This window comes from Vigna radiata, chromosome 8 (assembly GCF_000741045.1).
Source record: "Vigna radiata var. radiata cultivar VC1973A chromosome 8, Vradiata_ver6, whole genome shotgun sequence".
Lineage (NCBI taxonomy): Eukaryota > Viridiplantae > Streptophyta > Magnoliopsida > Fabales > Fabaceae > Vigna > Vigna radiata.
Window position 1 is genome coordinate 21,489,630 of NC_028358.1, and position 9,653 is coordinate 21,499,282.

General features: G+C 33.3%; 1 long non-coding RNA gene across 11 annotated transcripts; it reads left to right on the forward strand.

The window, feature by feature from the left end:
• Positions 1-3,434: 3,434 nt before the first annotated feature.
• Positions 3,435-8,461, forward strand: LOC106769718. 11 transcript variants are annotated; one of them, XR_002669048.1, is made up of 9 exons: positions 3,436-4,054; positions 4,147-4,247; positions 4,340-4,829; positions 5,303-5,402; positions 5,537-5,577; positions 7,278-7,554; positions 7,769-7,868; positions 7,997-8,092; positions 8,202-8,457. It is a non-coding gene; the product is annotated as an uncharacterized LOC106769718 (long non-coding RNA). The 11 variants fall into 11 exon arrangements; XR_002669047.1 differs by having other exon boundaries at positions 3,437-4,054; positions 4,334-4,829; positions 8,202-8,456; XR_002669050.1 differs by having other exon boundaries at positions 3,438-4,054; positions 4,648-4,829; positions 8,202-8,454.
• The last annotated feature ends 1,192 nt before the right edge of the window (positions 8,462-9,653 follow it).

A 9,653-nucleotide genomic window follows, 5' to 3' on the forward strand; every position in this document is an offset into this window, starting at 1 on the left:
TATATAAGCTCAAATGAGAAGTCATTTAAAAGTTATCTTAAAGGTGTTAAGAATAATGCATAAGGTTAATAAAAATAATGATGGCTAAAGTGGTGGATCTCCTCTCTTTCTCATCAAAATTTCTTTCTTATTAGAACTTCAATTTTTTTTACAAAAAGATAAATATCTCCTTTTTTGAGAGCCTAATACTCCAACTTAGAGATTAAAAAGCTTACAATGATGATAACTTACAAATCAGTCTCAATCAGAATGTTCACTAAGTCCCTGATGTCTGAGTGTTAATAGATCGATATTCTCTAGTGAAAAAGGATGAAGTACGAGTGATATTCTCTCGTAGAATATTGGTATCATCTTTTTATGGATTTATATGAGGAAATTTGTAAAAAGGGTCTAAGAAAAATTTTGGCTATAAAAGACAAATTTTTTAAGTTTCTTCATAGTGGCTCACCTCTTTTTCTTGAGAGTTTACTTAACAAACTTCCAAAAATATTTCCATCGAGAAACTTTTATACATCACACAGTTGGAAATTTGGGTGGTATCAATATCAACTTCATTAAAACCCCAAATCTCCACCAAAATCATCCTTGCTCTTCCTCACTTGAAAAGGAAATCACCCGCTATTAGAGCTCGACAAAACAACACTTTGATGAATAACACAACAAAGAAAACCTCCAAGCTTATCTAGATCTCAAAGTCTAGGAAGAAGCCTACATAAGAGAAATAACTATGAAATAGAGAGTTGCACGATAGTACAACCCTTAAGTAAAAGGGCTATAAGCTTGACAAAATCAAGAAAAAAATATCTCTCCAAACAAGAACAACCTACGAGGCAATCCCCTAACTCTACCCAAGTAGCATAATCCCAATACTAACCATCCCAAAAGAAGCCTAAAATCCAAACATTTGGGAACTCCTTAATCACTCTGACAACAACAAAAGTCAAGAATAATCGTGATCTCTAAAGTGCTCAAGACAATAGTCATGGTCAAAGACAACCACTCACAACTCGGTCTAACAATCAATCCTCCTGCAAAGTCAAAGATGACCACATATCGAGAAAAATTATTCACACTCCGACCAAGACATAACTTTACTTGTTCAAATAACAATTAAGGTGAAGCAGATTCAAGAACAAAAAATACATTTATAATAAACAGATTCATTTTACAAGTTCGTTATTACGGGTAGTTCCTACAAAGAATCGAATTAATAACGTATACAATACTTGAATTCTCGATGTAAATGCTAAATAGTTGGTTCTCATCCTTTAGAGACTACGAGTATAATAAGAGCATTCGTCAACAAAAGGATCACTCTAAGAATATCATCTCGTGGCTATTGAGAACGAATAAAATCAAATGGTTCTATTTCTTATTCTTAATGTTTTCGATCTTGGTTATGTAGGAAAAGTCATAAATATTGAGAAAAATAATCAAACTTTTGAGTTTGTGGGACTTATGTATGTACCGACTCAACAAATATACTAAATAACACGATCCAACAAGATTCATTCAACATTATTGATCGAAAGTGGTTAAATAATATTCTAAGAGATATTTGTTGGTGTGATACGCTATCATTGAAGCTATCAAATTAGAACTACTTTACAAGACAATTTCAGTATTGCCAAGTCAGTTGTCAAAAAAGTAGATAAGGTTAAAGTAACCCTAAGTCGTTTCCCAACGAATATAGAATTGTTTTTTAATACTTCGATGGAGGTCGCACCCCATGCAAAATTTAATGTGCATAAAAGAATGCAGTATAGACTAGAAAGTGACTCCTAGGTCATCTCTCAAGGACTAAACTGTGGTTCGAGGATCAGGTCAAACACGAAGTGGGAGGGGTTTATGAAAGGTTTGTGGTGAATGCAGATGAATTAAAATTAAAACACTGACACAAACTGACAATTAAACACAGATATAAAAGACAGTTTCAAAGACAGAATGGATCAATATGAGAATTTAACCAAACTTAAAAGGTAGCAAGCTTTCAATATGAGAATTTAACCAAACTTAAATCTTGGATCAAGCATTTAAAATAGGCTAAAAGAAAGTCCCTCCTCTCACATGGACTTGGCAACAATGGAAATGTAAATATTCAAAGATAATAAAAAATAGGCATCCCGTGTATAATAAAAAATCACCGCCTCTAGAAGAAAGAAAGAAAATTGAATTCAGCGTTTAATCCTCTCAAAGTCGTGACCCACAATCATGAAATCTGCACCAGCAAGAAGAATGAACTTCCTTCATTCAACCCGTGACACATTAGCCAGGTCATGAGCCACCCAAAATAAAATACTAAAAGCTAAAGTAGAACACTGCAGCTAGCGTAAATGAAAATGAAATAGCTTGAATAAAGTGACCAAAAGCTATTGAGTTATCCCATGCTAGACATAAGTTGCGCCGCTTCTAAAAATTCAATCATCGAAGCGATGCTTTAAAAAACAAAACGAGTGACTACAAAAAAAAAATGGAATAGATTAGCAGCATTTCCTCATTCCAGCGCTGCCAACAACGTTCCATTATTTCAAGATGCAACAAGTTTTTTTCTAAAGGAAAATAAGTGCTCTTCTTCAAATAAGCGCTACAACAAATCAAGCCACCTAATGTTAATTAAAAGATTGTATCCGCTCATGACAGAATGTATCCACTCAATGTTAATCAAGCAACGAAATCAAGCAACGAATGTTAATCAAGCAATGAACAATAGCCGTGACAGCTAAACGAAATGTTAATCAAGCAACAAAATTCAGGTATGAAGCACCATCATCCTGATTCCAGCCGAGAATGAGTTGGCAGCTGCAGCTATCAACGTGAAGCTTTTTGCATTCATCCATAATCCTATAGCATCAACATGGTGCCAAAAAAAACGTTGCAGCCACTTCTATAAAAATTCTACCGAGAATGAATGAATTGCAATGTGTGGCTGCCTTTTTTTTCAATTGCCGAGAGCATACTCCAAGTGTGACGGCTGATGCCATTTTCTAGGGGTCATGTGTCCTTAAAAATTAGGGTAGGGTCCACCCTAAAAACCTTAAAGTTGCCAAGTGTCTTTTTACTATTTAGACCCATCATGTTTTTGTTAAAAATTGGCCCAATGTGCACAAGCTTGTCTAAAAAGTTTAAACAATTAAATTTACAATACAACTAAAATTTAAAATGTCTAAATGGAGAGTCTTGAATTTATTTGGTGTCCTCCAAATGTCCCAAATTGTGTTTCCAAAATTTTCCTTGAAAATAATAATGCAAATAATTAGCTCAGAAAATTCAAATTAATTAAAATTAGAATTTCCGGTCAAATTAAGCATAATTAGGAAAAACGGAAAAATACCGAACAATTAACACTACAAGAAAAAGGCTATTTATATACAGACTAATATATACGGATTTGAATTCGAATGTAATAAAACTCTTACATACGGAAAGTATGTACGGGTGTAAAAAAATTAAAAAATTTAACCCTAAATGAAAATTCTCGAGCCATTCCCTCTCTCTGAACTTTCCCTCTCAGCTTTCCCTCTTTCCCTCTCATCTCTTTCCTTCTCGATATCTTTCCCTCTCGATCAAAACCATTGTCTCATGTTTTCCTTTAATGAGGTTTCGAGAAAGGGAATGGGGAAGGGTTTGCGATCGCACGACTCTGGGTCGCTACGTGCCGCTAAGGGCGCTCGTGCTCCGGTCTAATTGAGGGTTTGGATCGACGGCCACTGCACAGTGCTACTAGAAGGATGACGAGGGAGAGGAGCGCTCCACACGCGGCATGCTTAACGCACAAGGTTGCAAGCCGAAGCGCGGAGTGCAGTGGGTGATGATAGGGGAGCCTCGAGCTAGGAGGAACGTCTTAGCGCAAAGGCTCTCGAAGCTTCTAAAAGTTCCTCACATTTCCATAGCTACGCTCTTTAACCAGGACCTCAACCCTCGCTCATACCTCTATCACCAAATAACAAATGCTTTAGATCATGGAAAACTTGTCCTAGAGGAAAATATTCTTTTATGACCATTACGTTTCGTTCTTTTCGCGCTCACGGTCACACTATCAAAGTTCCTTCATCTAGTAAGTAATNCCTTTCTTCGTTGATTCATAAATNCCTAAAATTGCAAAACTCGAAAACCCTAATCTGTTTCTTCNTTCTTTCTATTTGCAAGTAACAATATGTGGTGTAGTTCGGAAGACATTGTTCCATTGTTACCAAATATCGATTGAGGCGAGGGTGTTGCATTTTGGAAACATTCGAAGTGGTAGTAAGGTATGTTTCAATGATATTTGTTTTCTCATAAGGTTTTTGTTATGCTGTTTTGTTCATCATTATCTCTAACCTTTCATCTTCTGTAGGAGTAGCCAAAACAGGGTTTATTCGGTCAACTTGGTGTATTGGTAGTATCGTACACTCAAAACCATTAGCGATTCNCGTCCTCTCTTTTCCCTCCCCCACCTTGAGTAGATAACTATATTCTGGCTTCTAGAAGGAAAAGCCAAATATCAAAGTTCATAATATTCTCTTTGATATCAAAGTTTTAAGCCAACAGATTAGCAATAACTTGACTTTTCCAATTGCTTGCTTTCTGGTTTATAGGGAAGTTTATTCTTTTCTATGTGCTTAGAAGTTTGGTTGTTAGATGGTGGCTACTAACTGTTACATGTAATAGGAACTTAAAAGTCGGCTTGAATAACATTTAGTAGTCATTTATAATGTATGCCAAGTCCTCCACTGGAGTGAATGAAAGGACATATAAAGAGCAGAGATGAAGTAAGGTGGACTACGTCTATTTGCTCAAGAAGAAGAAACTGGCGTGGTGCCTTAACATTTGGCNTTTCACAATTCTTTAAGGTGTGTGCCTTTGGATCACTATTTGTAGCATTTTGGTTTATTGATGACCTTTGAAATTTTTGTCTGTTAGCTTTCTTAATCATTATTTTAGGTTTAAGTGTGTATGGTTAATCTTGTTTAAAACAATGAAAATGCAATGAGGGAAAAATAAAAATATAGAATGAAAAATGAACTATTAAAATGCTCTAGATGTATTGTATGGAAATAAAGAAACATGCTATGGAAGATGCAAGAATGCATGCAACTAGTTTAATTGACCTCATGAATGAGAGGTGTGAAGCTACAATGCAGAAAAAGACTGTAAAACAGAATTTTTATGTATGAACCTAAAACTAGCCTTTTTAACAGTTTCTTAATTGGAATTTTTGGTGCAGCAAATATGAATTTTTGGTGAACATATCTTAAGTATTTTAATGAATATTTTATTTACAATTAGTGTTGTTCAAATATGGCAATAATGTTTTTAATTGCAGGCAAATGATGGGTGAGGCTTTGAGCGATATGGATGCCAAGGATCTCAAAAACCTAGAGACTAAATTAGAAAAAGGAATTAGCAGAATTCGATCAAAGAAGGTATTTCTTGTAACAAGAAGTTTCTTTCTATACATCCTTTTAAAAAATAAAATGTAATATATATTTCGCTTGTTAGTGTGGTGTTCTAATTTTGTCTTTTCTTTTTTGTGATACTTTCCAAACACGTACGTCAGAATGAACTGCTATTTGCAGAAATTGAGTACATCAAAAGAGGGTAAATGTTTTCCTTACTCTTCAAATTTTTAAGGTCATTTTTTTTTTTGCATTATTTGTCTTTTTCTGCAATATGTCATTGGTTTTGAAAGGTGAATAATATATTAGTTTGTGATTTCATTGTATTTGCCTCCACATTAAAACTGAGTGCGTGGTTATAATGTATAGGTTTACCCAGTCACCTCAGATAAGTTTCACAAATATCTATATTATTAGGTCTTTTCAGATGTTTTGCATCTGTTTATTAGGCAGGGAAATTCCAAATGTACTCTCCAAAAACTACCTTAGAAGATACCATGTAATAAGTGGTATTAGGGGCTAGGGGCTTGTTAGCAAATTTAGTTTTAGAAAAAAATAATATTGTTACTTTTCTTTGTACTCAGTTTCTTAAAATAAGAAGCTAGAGACTCTTTTGGAGATCAAGGATTATAAATAAACACTAGTGTAATTCGTGGGGGTAACAATATTATAATTTTATTTGAGTAATTTCTCTTTTTTTGAAAATCAATATCACGTATTAGTTTATTATGCAAAAACTTCCACAAAAACTTAAGTTTTAGATAGAATAATAACTTTATTCCACATCAAATCCCTGTGAGATACAAAAGCAATATCAGAATGACAAAAACACATTCAACCTTTTTGTGTTAGAAACCGACATGCTTTCAAGCCTTGTTAGGAATATCCTACTAATAAGAAGTACTAAAATTTTGCAGATCTTCACTTTTAGGAATATTTTACTAAGCAAACACTAACAATTGTCATTCTAAACTTGATCTGCAATAGTAGAAAGTTGGTATTTTTTTCAAGATTAAAAACACTAAGAATGTTACGAAAAAGAATATTTGTCTATTAGCCCAAAACTTAATCTGTTCTTGATAATTAAGAATCTAGAGAGTAAAGCTGATAATATTTGAAGTTGTGGAAGAAATAATTGATGGGATAGAAAAAATATAGAGATAGTAAAATGTGAAAAAGGCAGACTTTTTTAAAGAGTTTAGAAACCTAATAAGATGATTGAGACAAGTCTATAATGCTAAAATGAAACTGAAAATACAATGCAGTAGTTGAAACTAGACTATATTCTATATTGATTAGAAATGATCTGAGGTCTATATATATATATATATATATATATATATAAATGTCTGTTTGGTGTGCTTGTTTGCATATTAGCTCTACTTTTTCAAAGCAGAATTTGAAGAAATACACGCATATTATCCTCTGGAGCACGTGCTCAATTATATATATTTTATTTTTGAAGTTAGAGTTTATTTAGGAATTGCGGTTTAAGAATTGTTATGGAAAGAAATATCAATTGAAGTGTTCTTATTCAGCTAAGTTCTTTTAAATTCTTCCACACAATCCTGATTCAACTCTGTAAATGAATAGATGTAAAGCTTAATAGCACAATTTGAGGCACAAAAAAAGAGTTTGATAATTTGCATTAGTTTAATTTATATATGTGGATGAATGTTCAACTATACATCATATACTTAATATTATTCATTTTGAGTTGTTAGGAAGCATGATTTGAAGGTAATTAACTGCTCGTGCATTCTCTTATCAATGTCGTGACCATCGCGTTCTTCGATGTTTGGGATGTACTTACTTCGTAGATTTTTCTTAATGTTCCGCGCTTTCTTTGATGTTTAAGATTTTTCATATATTTCTACTTATGTATCTGCCATTTTTTATTAGGAAGCTAAAGAGCAATTGAAGCAAGTTTTCTCGGAGGCTGGGGAGAAAGAGTTTCTGGACTCGAATTCAAATTTTCGGGAATTAATCTTGAACTTGCCTCGAGCAAGCAAGTTCACTATATCTTTTTTTTTTTGTTTTTTATGTTCACATACGTGCCTTTACATGGTAAAATTATTATCATTAATAGTTTTGTTTTAATTCTGTAACTGGATTCATCATTCTTGAGGCCTTCAACAAATATGGAGCAAATTGTGGTCGTGAGGCTGTTTTGTTCAAGGTTTGCATGTTCTTTAGCAATTTTCACTATGTCAAACCAAATTTTGAAATTCTAGATCAAAGTTTGAAATCTCTGTCCCTTTACATTGTGAATTCTTTGGCACCATTCAATGTTGTGGAATCTAACTTGCATATTAGAGTTGACTTGGATGTACAATGTTTGGGGTCTTCTCTTCTCCTGGTATCTAATTTGACTCTCTTCTCATTTGTTTAAGAGTTATTGCATTTGGGAGCTGGTGTCATTTCTTCTGATGAACCGTTGCTTTGCGTGGATGACCTTGCTGACCAGATTGCAGAAGTCCTTGATTTCTTTGGGTATGTTCAACATCGAATATTCAAAATATCCCCTATTGTTTTCCTAGGAAGAAAGTGATATCCCCTGTTATTGAATATATTTTTAGATTACTGAAACGAGTCTCTTTGATATTCTTACTTTGGTTTAGGAATTTAACCCTTATCCAAAACCCTCTTAAATCAGGCTACGGGAGGTTCTGTGCTTGGGTGTAACAGCTGGTGCTTATGTTCTCACTCTATCTGCTGTAAGTTAACATTTATGAATTATAACTTCATCTACCCATTGTTGACCTTTGATAAAATTACCCTTCCTTCTTAGATGCCATCTTCTTGTTAATTTTTTATCTTTAACAGTTGAAGCATTTTGCATCTCCCATTGATCACATCCTTGACTTCTTTTACTATGTATGGTTGATCTAGCTAAAGTTCAAGGAGCACTGGGAGATAACGATCCAGGTATTCCATTAATAAAGATTGTAGACTTCCCTCCCTGCCATAATGTTATATTATGAATACAACACAATATGTCTGAAATCATTGTAACAATTGATGATGGCTTGCAACATTAGCGTTCCAAATTCAAAGAGCTTCTGCAACATGTTCTCTGATATGAGTTATATATATATATATATATATATATATATATATATATATATATATATCCATTTTGTTCGTGCCTATTAATGTTCAACTTGTTGCATGTGATGTATTATAAATGTGACTGAGCTGTTGTAATCAAATTGAAATAGAATGATAAATTAATTAAATAATTGAAGGCCTAAAATAATTAAAACTCTGATAATGATCCATAGGAAGTTGCATAGAAGAAGATCAATATAATGTTTGACTTTTGAATACGTACAAAAATGAGAAAAAAAAAACATCTCAAGCAACTACTTATCTACCACCTCTAATAATTAGTATATATATAACTTGCATTAGTAGTCAATGTTATAGCAAGGTAAGTTATATTAATATATTTATATAGAATAGTTAAGCATCATCTAATCATATAGGAACAACTAAAGTTCCACTAGACAAAATCTAATCTAAGACATTTGCTAAAATAACATGAAAAACAGGAAATCAAGAAGACTAGAATTTATTTAACCACACCAAGCACATATGATACCGACAAGGTACTATTGGGATGTACAAATAGTTTATGAAAGAGATGAATGGTTATCTTGCATTAAAAGGAGGGCACAACACGTTTTTTTTCCTACCTGCATATTGTTTTCTTTATGCACTTGCATCTTGTTTTTCTCTTTTCTATAATTGTTTCTTTGTTCAACACTTTGTTTGGCACTTTGAGTTTTCTGGAGTTTACGAGCTCTAGATTCTTGGACCAGCTCTTATTAATTACCTTTTCTAGTTTTGGTAGAAGTAAAGAAGCAATTTTTTGGGGAATATATGAAATTTATGCTAATGTTTGGGGCAATTGGCTATGTGTGTGCACATCTTTTATCGAGATTTCTTTGAATGAATAATTTCTCTAGGAGAACATTAGTCATTTGGTTTCGAGTTGACGTAAAGTTCATGATCTTCTAAGAGGGTCGTCCCTTATAGATAGGGATTGGGAAACTCTATTTGTTGACCTTAAAGGGAAACAAAAATAAGGATAAATTTGAGGCTAAATCCTTTCATTAAATTTGTGCACCTCTCTAAGTTAATCCTTTCACTAATAAAATCTGAGGCTAAATTTCATGTTTCTTAGTTTGGACACAGTTATATTCTACCATGAAATGTGCTTAGCATTGTTATAATATTTTAGATTCTCCAGAACTGCACTGCATGATGTATTAT